Genomic DNA, 17,824 nt, shown 5'->3' with positions numbered 1-17,824 from the left:
GAGGGATTTCAGCTGACAATGTATATGAAAAAAGTACCACCGCAGCTGTATCTTGAGTATGTCTTTATTCTATCACACGACTTGTGTCTGCGGCACATTACAGCCTTCATCAGGCGCTGTTTACTAGAGAAGAGTAACACAATGCCAATGTTTGAAAACTAAACAACTATAAAACAACGAACACACAAAATTATGTACAATAATTTTATGTATTCGTTGTTTTATAGCTGTCTAATTTTCAAATATTTGCATTGTGTTACTGTTCTTTGGTAAACGGGGCCTGAGAATGGCGGTAATGTGCCGCCGAAACTAGCCGTGCGATAGGATAAAGACATTCTCAAGATACAGCTGTGGTGGCACTATTTCTCGTATCTTTTATTTGTCATTTAACCTTAGGCTTAACCAGAAACCAAATAAGAATTTTATTATATTAAATATAAATAAGGATGCGACGTACTTCACAAAATGTAGAGGTACAGGACCTTGGTCGTGACAACAATTCCATCTCCTTGAGAGACAAAACAGAAAAATATAAAACTTTTAAGCAATACAAAGCACAACAGAACAAGTAAAAGAGGACGAGCTCTGTAAGTATATCGATATAAAACTGTAATGAAAGCAACTCACTTTACCGTGATGTAACAGGTAATTTAAACGGGGACTCAGATCGTATACGTCTACCTTGCGGCTTCATGTTGGTGATTAATAGAGCACCGCCGTGTAGTTCCTAGTCCATTTCCTTTGCTTGCCTTTCGACTTCACATTTCTCGAAGAAAAGTGGTAACGCACTTTCGCTCTGTGAATGACACTCTTGATAGAGAACGTGGTTGTCTCCGGTGTCGAATAAGATGCGGATTGACACTATGACACGTTTCCTGGCTTCAGTAATGGCTGAATACGATTTAAATTCTACTGTGAGGAATACTGTGCGCCAGTGTGAGCTTTTGGTTTTGTGGTCAATGAACGACAAGCGTAATGAGATTTATAGGCCCGCGTTCAACCGGCAGGTGACGTTCGAGTTGCTTATCGGATGCGGTTATCGGAAGGGTAAATCGGAGATTTGGAATAGTGCATTCCCTACACTTTTCTCTGGCTCCGCCGTATTTAGTTTCTAGGTACTGGGGCGCTGACAGAATCAACTAGAGTGTTTCTGTGCAGCTCATATGACCAATGACACCGTTGCTGACTCATTGCCCAGTATCCGAGTAACCTAGAGAAATCGCTATCTGTAAAGTTATCCTTAACGTAAAATAACACGAGGATATGGCTAATAGAAGAAAATAATTTTGTCCAACCCGTTAATACTGATATTTCCTACTGAATTGTAAGTTGAATTGATGAATAACAGCTCCAGTTGCTTAAAAGATTTTTATTTTACTTCTCGGCCTGTTTCGTCTTTTATACTGAACCATATTCTAGTGGAATCTGAATATGATGCTACAAATGTAAGCACACGTTGCAATTATAATTAATATCTAAACGCCGGCCGGTGTGGCCGAGCGGTTCTAGGCACTTCAGTCTGGAACCGCGCGACCTCTACGGTCGCATGTTCGAATCCTGCCTTGAGCATGGATGTGTGTGATGTCCTTAGGTTAGTTAGGTTTAAGTAGTTCTAAGTTCTAGAGGACTGATGACCTCAGATGTTAAGTCCCATAGTGCTTAGAGCCATTTGAACCATTTTTGAATATCTAAATAATTTACATATCAGGAACGTTGAGTTTCGACATGAAATACTTTTCAAGTATAAAAATATACAGTGTAAGTACAGAAAGAAGAAAAATATAGCTTACGTTGCTCTGTGGAGAAGCGAAGTCAAGTGATTAAGAAAACAGAAGTGAGGTGGATTGTCTACAAGATAAACACATGTTTACTAACAGCTGAATGCAGCTACGAAACTACCGAGCGTCTTTAAAGAAATGTATAACGTGACGAAACTTATTCAGGAGGTTGGAGTATTTTTAGTGAGCACTGCTCGTTGAACGTTGACTCAATGCATTATCCGACAGATAGGCACCGTCCTGGTTGATCAGATTCTCTACTATGCGTATTTTCTCAGTGTCTTTGGAATGCATACAGTACGCTAATAATGTGAGTGACTTGGGTAGTCGATGTCACTTCTCGATGGCTCACCTGAATATATTTATAAAGTATCCAGCCACTTCGACCGGCATCAATTCTGGGGCAGCTTAGAGTATTCGGTAGGGAGGAAGAACTTGAAAATTCTCTCTCAGTAATGAGTTTCATATCTAGTAAAAGCCTGTAATCAACGTTTTCAGCCGTGGAATAATGAACCACGACGTAGAGAGGTCTGGATGTCTGGAGAGTTGGCAGGTGGGACGATGCGTACGCCGATGCAACACGACTCTGCTAGCGCCAGCGGGGCGTTCCCCTGTCGCGGCCACGATAAACGTCAAGCTTCGAGTTCTTACGGCTCTGACCTTATGCACACGTCTAAAACTGTACCTTCGATTTTACAATAAAAGTACTCCCCGCCGTAGCCGAGGCCACTAAAGCACACCTGTGCGGTAGCGCCCGACTCGGAGGTAGCCGGTTCGGAACCTGCTGGTGGAAAGAAATTATCACCACAAACATTTGGCCGGCAGGGGTGGACAGGTTTCGGCTAATGTATTAAATTACTAATCCCTCTGCATGACTCGTGTAGAGAGGACATGTAACACCGTTGACAGTGATTCGTCTATCGGACAGGGATGTTAGACTTGGCACCCCCTTGGTGGTGTTAGACAGGAATAAGCAACGCGTCAGCGCCGAATTTCGCCCTCTTCTTTCTAGCATAATTAAAAGCAGAAACATGACACCAAACTATACACAAAATCATTACATCCCCCTACATCTATCACGTGTAGTCAAATGCAAGCGAGACAGACGAAAAAAAGTTAGAAAAATGTTCCCATAATGAGATTTTCACTCTGCAGCGGAGTGTGTGCTGATATGAAACTTCCTGGCAGATTGAAACTGTGTGCCGGGCCGAGACTCGAACTCGGGACCTTTGCCTTTCGCGGGCAAGTGCTCTATCAACTGAGCTAGTAGAGCACTTGCCCGCGAAAGGCAAAGGTCCTGAGTTCGAGTCTCGGCCCGGCACACAGTTTTAATCTGCCAGGGAGTTTCAAGAAAACTGTTTATTATCTCAGAAGTAATCGCCATAACTGTTAATAGATTTATCCCATTGTCAGATAAGACAGCCAGTCCCTTTATGAGAAACTGTTTTCGGTTGCCTAAGGAATCATGATGGTGTCCAGACTTCGTCCGAAGCAAAACAGACGGCAATGAATGTCTTTCTTCAGGGCTGCAAGAGTGTGGAAATCGCATAGGGAGAGATCAGGATTGTATAGAGGACGTGTATGGTATTCCCAGCGAAATTTCTGCAGCGTAGTCGAAACAGGCACGCCAGGTCTGGCAAAATCATGATGACCTTTTTCTTCGACTACAACAGCCCGCTGCTCGTTGGCTTTCTGGAAAGCCACAATAAACGCACAGCGGTACGTGGGCACACTGCAAAAATTGAAACGCCCTGTGAAGTGCGAACGCTCAGGTGTGTTGACGGTCGGCATCATCCTGTTGCAGGATAATGCCCACTCACACGTTGCCATGGTTGTTTCGACTGCACTGCAGAAATTTCTCTGGGAAGCCCATACAAATGCTTCATGCAGTTCCAATCTCTCTCCATGCAATTTCGATATTTCTGTAACAAACACATTCGTGGCGTCGATCTGCTTCGGACGAAGAGGTGCACGCCTGAATCATGGTTCCGCAGGCAACCGCAAACATTTTTCCATGAATATATTGATCGTCTTACCTCACAGTTGGATAAATATGTCAACAATTATGGCAATTACTTTTGAAATAATAAAAAGTTTACTTTGTTTATTCCATCTGTCTCCTTTTCGCTTGACTAACACTTACACATCGCCATCTACATGAGTACTCTGCAGTTCACTCTTGATCAGAGCACTTAAAAAGCAAAGACTTAAATCTTTTCGTGCTATCTCAGTTTTCTGTTATTTTATTACGATAATCAATTCTCCCTAAATAGATGGGCGTCAACAAAATAGTTTGGTATTTCCAAGGGAAAGATGAGGTTGAAATTTCGGGAAAAGATGTCGCACCAACGAAAAGCACCTTTGCTTAAAAGACTGACGCACCAACTCGCATATCATAAACGAGGTACTCCCTTCCTTATTTCACAATAATACGAAACGAGCTGCCCTTCTTTGAACATTTTCGACTTCCTCCGTCAATCCCATCTTGCAATCACTCCGTACCGTGCAGCATTTCTCCAGAAGAGCACAGACAACAGTAGTTCAGGAAGTCTCTTTGGCATGTTTTAAGTATTCTGCCAATACAGCGCAGTTATTGGTTCTCTTTCCTCACAATATTATCTATGTTATCGTTCCACATAGGTTGCATCATTGACGGCTACAATTTCTGTTTTTACACAGCGTCTGTATCTTAACATTACAATGTCTTTCAGACATGCATCGATTGCGATGAGCGGGCAATTCGGGTTCGAGTCCTGGCCCAGCACAAATTTGCATGTGTCACAAACAGCTGACGTCAACATGGATTCAAAAATTGCAAATTCACTTCGTAAAAACCGTCATCATTTAAGTTGTTAGTCACTGTAATCTCTAGGTATTTAACTGAGCTAACAGCTTTAAGATTTTTGTGATTTGTCGCGTAACGAAAATTTAACGGGTTCCTTCTAGTAATCATGAGGCTGAGTTCAAACTTTCCATTATTTAGACTCAATTTACAGTTTTCGCATCATATAGATATCCTATGTAAATCACTTTGGAATTGGTTTTGGTCATCTGATCGATTTACTGGTGTCAACAGGTAAAAAAGAAAAAAACAAAAAAAAAGTCAGCACGTACTGTTAGCTCTCATCGATCATGTGCGCAGAGGAAGGAAATAATTACTATTAATTTGCAACCTAGCTCCCGAGATCTCCCAGCCAACAATTCCATACTACTCTTTCTTTGTTTTATGATAAATAAAGTTCGTTTCAAACAGTTCGGCGACTGCTGGTCAGTGGAAACTGTGCTGCAGAACGAATAGTACAATCTACACTGACATTGATATACAATATTGTATTAAAGATGGAATATCTAGGCACATGTAACGAAACGGCTCATTTGCATCATACACATCAGTGATACAAACGCAGAATGAGAATATGATTTTTGTCTGATGATGCTGGTATCTAGAAGAAAGTATAATTGTTGGACGATCGCAAGGAAAGACTTAGTCAAGAAAAACTTAGTGTAATGAATATCAGTTCTCTTTAAATGAGGACAAATGCAAGACGATGCCTATATGAAAGAGAAAGAGCCTGGCCATATTCTGTTACTAGGTTAATGGTGAACATATGGAGATCTGCATAAATATTTAGCGGATAAAACTAAGAAGCGATATGAAACGGGCAGAACTCGTGAAGTCAGTATTAAGGATTGCGTACGAAAGTCACAGATTTGTTGGAAGGGTTCTAGGAAAGTACAGCACATCTGTAACAACAATCGCATACTTTCGCTATTGCAACAAATTCTGGAGTCTTGCTCCTGTGTTTGGAGTCAGTATCGAGCAGTAGACATCAGTGGAATTCAGAATTAATTGTTAAGAGAAGAATCGATACGTTGCTCCATTTCCGGGTTAATTAGCATTATTCCTGATCACTCTGTATAAGGAAATTTTCTTTGTTTTCTGTGTGTGAATGGTCATGTAAAGACATGTGCTCAGTTTAATGACATTTGTGTGTGAAACAGAAGATTTTATAAAAAAATGGTTCTGAGCACTATGGGACTCAACATCTTAGGTCATAAGTCCCCTAGAACTTAGAACTACTTAAACCTAACTAACCTAAGGACATCACACACACCCATGCCCGAGGCAGGATTCGAACCTGCGACCGTAGCAGTCCCGCGGTTCCGGACTGCAGCGCTAGAACCGCACGGCCACCGCGGCCGGCAAGATTTTATATTCAGTCTTTGAACAATACATTAGATATTCGTATAATTTCACTGGTCTGATCTTTATTCCATATCTCCACATGTGTTGATTTAAGAACTACGGTCTCGAATGTACTACGGTTGCGTTACCTATATTTAAAGCTCACGAAGCGTAAACTATCTTCGGCAGTGATAAAATCTACTTAAAATTAAATTTTCAGCTAAGTTTGTGTTGCTGCTAAGGATCCCAACAGGATGATGTATCTCTCATCAAAGTATAACAGAGGTTCTCGGGGAAATTAAATAGGCGTTTTTAGAAGAAAGGCAACGTTTTCTCGAAATAGAGGGGTAAATTTAGAGAACCACTATTCCGGGAATATCGTGCGACGATTCTGCTGCCAGGAACATATACTTCTCTTGGGATCATGAGAATGAAATAAAAGGTTACGCTAACATAGGTATATAGACAGTACTTACTTCTTACACAATCCGCGAACGGATGGGACCGATGACCTCGCTGTCTGGTCGCTTCCCCCAAATCAACCAACCAACCAATCCGCGAAAGAAAGACTGTGAAAATCGTTTCGCTCATTGTATTCATATACGCATCGATATCTGTTTCAACGAACCTATAGTCACGTATCCGTCTGTTAGGGTAGCTTATACTTGCATTGAAACAAGACGTGTCTTAGCCAGTCATTAGCGTTATTCCTGATCACTCTGTATAGGGAGAGTTTCTTTGTTTTCTGTGTGTGAATGGTCATGTAAAGACAAGTGGTCCGCTTAATGACATTTGTATGTGAAACACATTTTATATTCAGTCTTTAAACAATAAGTTAGGTATTCGTATGATTTCACTCGTCTGATATTTATTTCGTATCTCCACATATATCGACGTAAGAACTCCGTTCTCGAACGTACTACGGTTGCGTTACCTATATTTAAAGCAGTCCTCGGGAATGACAAAATCTATTTTAATTTAAATTTTCAGCTAGGCGGGTAAATTTGTGTTGCTACTAAACTTCCAGACACGTGCTTGCGGAGAAGTAGTCTGTAAAGTTTTTGCTGTCACACTAGTTCAGATCTTTTCACCTGTAAGGTGTAATTCAAACATACGTATAGTGCATACCTGCATAAATTCTGTTGCGAGGATTAGGTTTTCAGCTTTGTCTTGGTTTAACTCTTCGTAAAGAAACCTTTAAATATTCCGTTGCGTACTGGCAAAGTTCTTGTCACTAAGAAATTTAAAATAAAGTTAGACGACGGTCTGTTCACGTGTGGGTCAGATTTCATATAAAGAGATCATATTCCATGGCAGTAAAACTAGGGCCATAGTCTCTTACGAACTGGCAGGTTAAAGTATATAATAGTTCATATTACTACGAAATATTCTACGCCAGACGCTGTACTGATACTAACAGAATACATGCACTGATGAGACAAAACATTACAGCCCCCATCCTCTGCGAGACTGACTGTCGCTTGGTGGTATAGCGGTAAGGAACGAACATAGGCAGAGCGGAAATGAATGGCAACTTATTCTTACGACGATAAAGGCCGCAAATGACGACTTTGGCAAAGAGCAGATTGTTATAGCACGGCCCCTGCATACGAGCACCTCGGAAACGACGAAGCTGCTCTGTTATTCGCGTGCTACTCTCGTGAGCATCTAAGGAAAGTGATTGAAGGACGGCGAAACCACGAGTAGTGACAAAGTTTTGGTTGTCCACGCCTCATTGCAGGACATGGAAATTGGAGGCTAGCCCGCTCTATAAAGGGGGATAAGCAGCGGTCTGTGAAAAATCAGGTGCAGGTACAAAGTGTTCCGTAGCACACCGTTCAGCGCACATTGTCGAACATGGGGTACTACAGCAGATGACCCATGCGCATTCTCATGTTGACCCAACGAGATCGCCATTTACGCTTACAGTGGGCACGGTCTCATTGAGATTGCACAATGGATGAATGAAAAGTATCGCCTGGTCGGATCTATCATTTCTTGTTACACCACGTCGATGGTCGTGTGTGGATACACCATCATCAAGATGAACGGCGCCTCGAAACATGCACTGTGCTACAGACCCAGGCCAGTGGACAAAGAATTATGCTTCAGGGAACGTTCATCTGGGCGTCCGCTAGACACGTGATAACAGTCTAAGACACCGTTACAATTGTGTATACGTGAACATATTTTGGGACACCTGTATCCCTACATGCCAACTGCCTGACCGCAGTGGTAACACCGGTCCCCGTCAGATCACCGAAGTTAAGCGCTGTCGGGCTGGGCTAGCACTTGGATGGGTGACCATCCAGTCTGCCGAGCGCTGTTGGCGAGCGGGGTGCACTCAGCCCTTGTGAGGCAAACTGAGGAGCTACTTGATTGAGAAGTAGCGGCTCCGGTCTCGGAAACTGACATACGGCCGGGAGGGCGGTGTGATGACCACATGCCCCTCCATATCCGCAACCAGTGACGCCTGTGGGCTGAGGATGACACGGTAGCCAGTCGGTACCTTTGGGCCTTCATGATCTGTGCCAGAGGAGTTTAGTTCAGTATCCCTACATGCTTGATGTCGTTCCCGACGTTGATGGCATCTTCCAATAGGATAAATGTGTCTGTCAAAAGGCCGGACCTTTGGTATAGTGGTTTGAGGAGAATTTCACTCAATAAGTAATGCAACGCTTTTTTTTCTCGGTAAGTTTCGCTTAAAAAATGCGGAATTTGTTGTGGGACACAGTGAACATTTACACTTCAGCCCCAATAGTTTCATGAAATTTCGATCGGTTCTGACACTATACGTAGCCTTAAAATTTGTGCCTGTATGCAGAGAGGTGCCATTGACTTTCTTTTGGCGGAAAATCAGAGCATAGAAGATATTCATTGGCGCTTGTAGAATGTCTACTGCGACATGGCGGTCAACAAAAGCACGGTGAGTCGTTGGGCGAGCGTCTGTTACCATCGCAACGAGCTCGCGTAGTTCTGGCCTATATCCCGCGTGCCGGCCGCCCGCGCACAGCTCTGACTCTTGCAATATTGGAACGTGAGGACCCTCTCATTCGAGGTGATCGACGGATCACAATAGAACACCTCCCTGCTCAACTGTACGTCTCTGTTGGTAGTGCTGACACACTCGTCCACTAGGGTGGGTACTCAGAGATGTGTGCCCAGTGTGTTCCTCGTCGCCAACAGAAGACTGTAAATAGCGACAAAGGACAATCTGTGCCCAATTGCTTGCGCATTAAGAGGCTGATCGTGACAATTTCTGTCGAACATCGTCACAGGCTATGAAAGTTGGGTTCATCACTTCGAATCGGAAACAAAAAGACAATCAAAAAATGGCGCCACACCACTTCTCCTCCGAAGAAAAATTTCAAAGCCGCAACCTCCGTCAGTAAATTAATGGCGACGGCCTTCTGGGACTCTGAAGGGGTTATTCTGGTTGTTGTGTTACCTCAGGGTGCAACGATCGACTCTGAAGTGTATTGTGCCACTCTAAGGAAACTGAAGAAAAGACGTCAGCGTGATCGTCACCACAAAAATGCAAACGAACATCTTCTCCATGACAATAAAAGGCCTCAAACAAGTCAGGGCATCCGAGAGAAGCTCACAATACTTTACTGGACTGTTATCCCTCATCCATCATACAGTGTGGATCTCGCAGCTTTCGACTTCCATCTATTTGGCCCAATGGAGAATCCAGTCCTCGGGAAGCAGTGAGTGAATGATGGGAAGATTATTAATGCAGCAAGAAGTTGGCTCCGAGGTAGACCAGTAGAGTGTACCATGCGGGCATAGAGGCCCTCGCAATAAGGTAGAGTAAGGTCGTCGCATTGAACGGAGATTATGTTGAAAAGTAGAGTTTTGTAGCCGATAGAGTGGAGAATAATGTGGTGTATTGGAATACTGAATAAAACAAACCTGCTTTCAGGAAAAAATGGGTGTCTCATTACTTATTGAACGCCCCTCATTACTCAGTTCCAAAGGTGGACCGGTATGCTTTAAGCAGGTGGTCATAACGTTTTGCCATTGTAAAGTATATGGAACGGAGAAGTAGAACACTTATAAACTAATGGAACAGTGACTGAAGCGATACGAAATAAGTTTTATACTCTTTCAAAGCCTTCATCACTATTTGTAAGCAATTATATTCCTGAGAACTGTCGTAAATTTTGCACACTGCTGAGAAGTAAAAGTATAGGAACATTGTCGGCCAAATATTTAAAAAAATTAGCATTAATTTGCTCCAGAAAATGCGTACATACAAACACATCAAGCCGCGCGGTCTGAGTCATCTTGTCACGGCCCGGGCGGCTCTCGCCGTCGGAGGTTCGAGTCCTTCCTCGGGCATGGGTGTGTGTGTGTGTGTGTGTGTGTGTGTGTGTGTGTGTGTGTGTGTGTGTGTGTGTGTTGCCATAAGCGTAAGTTAGATTAAGAAGTGCGTAAGCTTAGGGACCGCTGACCTCAACAGTTTGGTCCCATAAGACCTTACCACAAATTTCCAATAACACATCAAACAATATTTTTGAAGGCAACACTTAGCATAATTTTACTTTATCTTATGCGTTTTATTCTTTCTACGTACCAAATAATGCTTAAAAAACTGAATTTTTCTTCTTCAACAAGTCCGATTTTTTTACGCTTCTGATTTGACTCGACACTAGATTGATGAAAGAATACGCTGGTTGTATCAAGGAACTTGCTTTGAGTTGAAACTGCAGTATCGCAGTACTCTCTACGCTACTGACGTTTTTTTATTTAATAACCTGCAACTGTACATTTTTGTGCAATAACCAAAGCAGTAGAGTTTCTAGACAGTTACAATTTTGAATTGAACATAGTGAAATCTGAGTACCAGTTATTATTGCAACACGTGTAGAAACTACATTTGTCCCTGCTCATTTTAGAAAACTAGTGGAAACAGTCCTAACTGTTAGCGTTATAATCCATGTAATCTCTGCAAATGGCTCTTTGGTACTCATTGCAAAACTGTTCGATGCAACCATTAGATTTAACAGCACTAAACATACTGTAACGCCCCATTATTGGAGGTAGAATGTAGTTGATTACAATAAGCAATCTCCGGAGGGAAGTTTGCGAGACTATTGGGACAGGGGATGAGCAGAAACTCTGGTGTAATTACCACCATGAGAACTGCGAGGAGCAGTGGTGGCTCGCGTGGAGAGCTGGAGTTGGCTGAAGTTTTTGTTACTCTTAATCAGTATCGCGTAGCGAGCTTAGCTTCTGCAGCAAGTGGAAACAACACATAGAGGGAATAGTTACCCTCCGGGTGAGCCGGGCAAGCGCCAAAAGTTTGTTGCCTGGGAAAACCAAGTAAAGCGATCTATATGAAGATGGTATCTGCTGCCCGCCCGAGTGGCTGAGCGGATCTAGGCGCTACAGTCTGGAATCGCGCGACCGCGACGGTCGCAGGTTCGAATCATGCCTCGGGCATGGATGTGTGTGATGTCCTTAGGTTAGTTAGGTTTAAGTAGTTCTAAGTTCTAGGGGACTGATGACCAAAGCTGTTAAGTCCCATAGTGCTCAGGGCCATTTGAACCATGCCCGAAAGAACAGGTACCATCTTCATATAGTTAAGGCTAACCGATCATTGACCTCCTTCTTCTGTGCTGGGTGCACACGCATTGCCCGAACTCTTACGGGACTCGGTAAGATTGTCTGCTGCGAGTAATGAGTGTAATGGGCAGGGGCACTACGAATGCAGTGTGTGGACATAAGTTGGGAATGTGGGTCTCACGGGGAATGTGCAAGGGATAAATCTCTGCAGTTGCACTATCATCTGTGCTCTCGGTGGCTCAGATGGATAGAGCGTCTGCCATGTAAGCAGGAGATCACGGGTTCGAGTCCTGGTCGGGGCACACATTTTCAACTCTCCCCGTTGATGTATAACAACGACTGTCGACAGCTTAGGGTCTTGATTTAATTATCATTTCAGTAAAGCGAACGGTCTGAGTACCAGATTCGCCATGTGGAGCACTGGGATTGATCGCAGGACGACAAATGGGAAGAGAAGTAAAGCTCCACAGGTGGACACGTCATATGTACTACCTGACTTTTGTATATCGCTGTCTCCACGTTAGTTGGGCGTTTAAGATGGCATTGGAAAATTTTCCAAACTATTTGAAATCAATTAGACATTGCTGTTACGCTGACCTTAATCGTGGTTAGTTCGAGGGATGAATTGAAGACTTGCGTTATACATATTGCCTCAAATGTTAGCTGAAAAATACCATGGAATTTTATCCACTGTAATCTGAAAGGGTTTTTTCATCCGCTCACCCAGGGTAAGCTTCCATTGCGGCGTCTAAGTGTTACATCTCACGGGCAGCTCTTTCAGTACAGTAGTTTTATTTTGATGTTTGAGAAATGAACGACGACCGGATTTTAACGACTTGTCGAGGTCGAGATCATTAGGGAGAAGCAATATTACATCCCGTCAAGCATGCAGCGATTTAAGGAAACAGTGAGTCAAAGGTGAATGAAGTATCTACGCGCTTTAGGTAGTGATCACACGTTTACGTCATTTTTGCTGTCGCATCTCATCCAGGTGTATCTAGACGCCACACGGCCAAGGTATCGACCTGTCCTGAGGCTGTTCAGAGGACAATGCGGAAGACAATAGTCTGCGGGGATTCTAGTCCCGCTGCTGTGGAGTTGAGCCTCGCATTTCCTGCACGTTCAACCGGCACAGCTTGAAGTCGAAAGTCATCCGATCTGTGGCGTCTTAATTAAGCTATGCTCGCCTTTGATAGGAGTTTGCACCAGGCGGGGGGCCTGTTAAGACGCCTAGCCCGTTGGCCAAGTTCGCGTTACACAGAACGGGGTCGAGTGTCGTCTACAGGTGAGCTCCCCGCCTGATCAAAGGAAACCGCCACGAGTTGTCCTCCTCCCAGTTTGCTGCTCGCCGTCAGCTCTGCGCCCGAGGACTGCTCGGTATGTGACGAAACGCAAGTAGGCGCATTTGTAAGACAATGCTAGTCTGATTGCGGCCGGGCTATTATACACAACAGGTGCTCCAATAATGAATCTTTGAACCCCACTTTGTGCGAAATGCCCTGAAAACGTTAAAAGAAATTGGAACTGTTAGTGGGATTTTTCAGTGTCAGTTGGTCTACTGTTTCGGGAAATGCCTACGATTTTTCTTACAACTCGACGAAACTGAGAAACTTCTAAATATCCATTCTAATGATGTTTGTAGCTCTTCAGATACCTCAATTACCTTAGAGCTAATCATTCACATACATAGTTATTCATGTCATTCTATAACTACATTTTGTACACATTTCTAGTCATTTATAGAAAGACTATACTTTCTTTTTACACTCAGTACATTTTTCTCAATCACCATATAGTTTACTGCAGCTTTGAATTAACTGAACTTTGAAAATTGTTGTGGGTTATGGAAAGGCTGCTAATTTATTTCGTTGTTGCATCTTTCATCCAAAAGCAATATCTAACCAATGTCGTAGCGTCATGGACTTGTGCTGAAACAGTAACAGATTGAAATTTCAGTTCCATTTCTTTCATACTGTCCCTGCATTACTGCTGATTCTCTTTCCCCTGAGTATCAAACCTCGCCCAATGCTTTCTGAAATGACATCCAAATGATGGTCGTGTTAAACCATAAATAAACACCATTAATAACTGAAATTATCATGCAGATTATTACTAAGCCGTGTAACACTAAGCCATATATTTTTATGGTATTGCAATAGAGAATTCGACTATGAAAGTCACGAAATTAAAAAAAAAAATAAAAGAAAAAGAAATTGAAATATTGCGTTAGAGACGTCAGGGTGAAATGTTCATCGTGAGTGTAAGCTCATGACCATTTCATGACAAAATACTAAAGTGTACCTGGACGTCATGTTCTGCAGTTTTTACTAGTACTTTGATATTTAATAACTCAAAAACTTTAATAAATATTAGAATGAAACTTTAACCAAACAATTATTTTATTGTGATCTTTATCAGAAAAAAATTAAAAACTATAGAGTAAATAGTGGAATGAATATTGATTTTTATCTTGTGTCATTTTTATTTTAGGTACACTGTACTTCAACCTGTTCAAAATAAAAGGTCAAAAAATTTTATTCCGTTAGTTATTAACTTGTCGAAACAGTAAACCAGGATGTTTTCCTATTTGTTGTTTTTTGTACTTAAAAAAATTGTTTGGAAGTCGATTTGTTTCTCCTAACATTTAAGAGCATATGATATGCTCCAGCTTCAAACATTTAATAGATTGCTGAATAATGAGGTCCACTGCATACGCAAGTACAATGTTATTATTCATGCAATTTTTTTTAGCTTTAATGCTGGCTAACATAATGATACCTAAGTATCTAAAAACATTGATTACGGTTAATTGAAACTAAAGATTTGCAGGTCATTTTCTTTTCAGTGATACATGTCAAAACCCTCCAGCTTCGTAAACTTTTTGATTCTGAGTTTTCTTTTCAGCTTTAGTTTTCTTTCTTTTCTTTGTTATTCTGGCCTCCTCTGTCATGCTTTCAGCAGCTTTTTCAGGTTCAGTGACACGTTGCCTGTCCACTCGTAGCAGCGCACTTTTCATGTTGTCGCCAGTTTTGATGCCTAGTCTGCTCATGGTTTTTAATCTGCATGTTGCGCCATCCTTAAAACATATTATGGCGTCCATCACACCAATATAGAAAGCTGATATGCCATGTGTTGGATTTAGTTTTACCGTAACAGTTTCTGGCATGGGGTGAGCATGTGTGTGTTTTTGCCCATTTCCTTCGCACCTGTTATACTTGCACCACGAAGTGTTTCCTTTTGGGGAGAGGCCATGCTGTGGATGCACACCATTGGATATTCTGTGAAGCAGTGTTGCCCAAATTGCTTTTCTCATCTCATTGACTTTTTCGATGTTTCTCCTGATGGCTAGTTCATAATATTCTGTGAGGTTTTCTAGTTCTAATATGGTAAATCTGCCTTGTTCACCAAGTACTTTGCCATGAGATAGTTTTTATTTCGTGTTATGTCCTTGCAGAGTTTCCCGAGTCTTCCTCCCATTCTCTCTTCAAACGTCCTATATATTCCATTCCTTTAAAATCAGTTTCACCAAATGGTTTAGCACACACAGTATTATTGATGCCTGTAGAGTCACCATCAGCAAGGTAGTGAGTGTATCGAACCCCATATCTAGCAGATGATCTACTAAAAACATAGACTACCTCTACCGAAACCTTCAAAATTTTTGCTACATTTGTTTTCATGTACCTTACTGGCACACTCTTGACTGTTTTGTCACACATCCATAGTCTAGCACCTTGCCTGTATCTATAGAGGTAAGTGTGACAACTCCATTCAGCGTTGTATGGCCTCTCTTCCGCCAGGAACCGTCTAGCAGTACCAATATCAGTAGATTGACAAATATCTACAGTTTCTTTCGCTGTCCTCTTCATAGATGCTTCACTGACTTCTGTTAGGGCATTATACAGACGTTTATAATACCTCTCAAATTTGACAAATCACGATGGGAGATCCATCTTAGTACAGAATATCTGGGCTGATCTCCTTCCCTACCCAATACACTTCATGGCATAAGCAAGGTGAATATTCACTTCACTATGTTTTGTGCATGTTACAAGAGATGTCATTGTACATTGTTATCTAACACACTTTACATTCCATTAAAATTTTGCTGCATAGGCCTCTTCTCTTATGTCCTCACTAAACATGAGGGATTTCTCACTGTTACGGTATTTACATTTAGCAACAGACAAAAGCAATTCTGAAAGCTTGCTCTTATTAATTAAAATGTAACCGTTATTTTTACGATTTACAACATCAACATCTTACTCATTTTCTGTAACATGTTTCAACCTGCGTTTTGAAGCACTGCCTTGCGAATTTTTACGCCTAACCTCACTTCGATACCGCGTAAAAAAAGATCAACTACAATAAATCCCTGCTCATAGTGCAGTCGATGTGTTCTTCAAGGATATTACATAAACCAGTTACTATGGAAACAGAGGCGCCAAAATTAAATAACGAGACATTGTAGGCAAGGTTTCGTGTTTGAGAGTAGTGTGACACACAGGCATTCACGCACCGCATCAGAAAGGCAGTTAAATACGAAAATGATGAGGTGCGATACATTAAATCGATATTTTTAGAATAAGAAAGAATCACAGAATTTTATTAAATAAAAAGTACTCTGATTTGGGCTCTCATGACGTCCAGGTCCCCTTAAGCCAACGCTTATAACATTGGCCTGTTACCGCAAGGTTACATTTAGGAGCAGTAATAGAAAACTTTAATATGTGCGCACTATTGCTAAACATCCATCTCATATCAGCAACATTGTTCTGTAACTGAGGACTCTGACGAAATCAGTTGTCTTAGAGGTACAGAGGGAGCTGACTCAGTGCAGGAATATCAGGGTATAAATATCTGCTCGGCCGTACAGGTGTGGGTTTCAAAAGGCCATAATTTATTTCCTATCTCATCAACTGTGAACTTGTGTCTAATTTCTAATGATGTCTTTGACGGGACGTTGAAATCTAATTTTTACTTCTTAGGGATTTTGAATCGTGGAAGTTGGGTTTATCAAGAAATATGTGACTGATGTATGTTACATTCTTCAGATTCTTTTAATCATCAAAGTATTCCAGAAATGAAGCTGTGCCATACTGGGGCACCAGCCTTCATCATTTCTTTCACGTGGTGTGATATTAACCATACAGCCATGACTCACAGTTACAGTGCGTGTTGATAGGTAAAGCCTCAGAATTGTTTGCGTGAAAACCTTTAAAGCTTTTAAAATGAAACAAACGTTATTAACATTCTACATCTTTATTCTTCATGTCTTATGTTTTCCAAACATCTGAATGATTAAAGTAAACACCAGTCAGAACGGCGACGTCGATATACCCGTACAAGATATTACATGTACGACGTTGCGCGGGAACCAATACGAGGGAGGTTGGTGCCGATCGTCGCATACGCTCCGGTCCATTTTTCAGATTCTGGCAAGTGTCATATCGCTTTTATCCTAACAGAAAGGTCTAAGAGTGGCTCTGCAAACGCGTCCGAGACAAACGTTGCACCATTTATCACTTCAGCACAACGAACGTAGTCGCTCCCATCAAAAACATCTCTTAAAACTGCCATATACGCGTTATCTGTGTACGCTCTTGGATTGCCCCGCTTGAAATAACAATAAGTACTGATTCTATGAATAAAGGTTTCAGTTTATTGTTCACATGCCTATCAGAAGTTGTGGGTTGGTGGAAAAACATCGGTCCAATAATTCACGTTCCGCTAATTACACACCACACGCCTGTTTTCAAATCGTGCAGAAGCTCTTGATATAATTGACGGCGATATCCAGAAGTGCAGCTTCGATTGTTCAGTGAATTCATCGATCACGATAAATGCAGGAACGTTTCACTAGAAAAAAAAGCATTCCAGGAGCAACCACTTCATAATGCACGGACTATATAACCTGTGTCTAAACAAGGCCCCATGAGTAGACGAAATTCCGACAGAACTACTGCTACCCGTGAGAGAGACTGTCATGACAAAACTCTTCCATCGTCTGTGCAAAATTTATGAGATAAGTTAACTACCCTTAGACTTCAAAAAGAATGCAGTAATTCCAGTTCCAGAGAACGCAGGTGCTGATAGGTGCGAAAATTACCGAACTATCGGTTTAATAAGTCACAGTCACAAATTATAAGACAAATTCTTTACAGAAGAACGGAAAAACTGGTAGAAGCAATGATGGGGAAGATCAGTTTGAATTTCAGAAAAGTTTGGGAACACGCGAGGCAATACTAATCCTACAACTTCTCATAAGAGACAGGTTAAGGGAAGGCAA

General features: G+C 41.9%; 1 pseudogene; it reads left to right on the top strand.

Annotated features, from left to right (window-relative positions):
- Positions 1 to 8,178: 8,178 nt before the first annotated feature.
- Positions 8,179 to 8,296, top strand: LOC126472211 (5S ribosomal RNA; annotated as a pseudogene).
- Positions 8,297 to 17,824: the final 9,528 nt, after the last annotated feature.

This window comes from Schistocerca serialis, chromosome 3 (genome assembly GCF_023864345.2).
Source record: "Schistocerca serialis cubense isolate TAMUIC-IGC-003099 chromosome 3, iqSchSeri2.2, whole genome shotgun sequence".
In the NCBI taxonomy this organism is placed as follows: domain Eukaryota; kingdom Metazoa; phylum Arthropoda; class Insecta; order Orthoptera; family Acrididae; genus Schistocerca; species Schistocerca serialis.
This window is presented reverse-complemented; position numbering and strand designations above follow the sequence as displayed.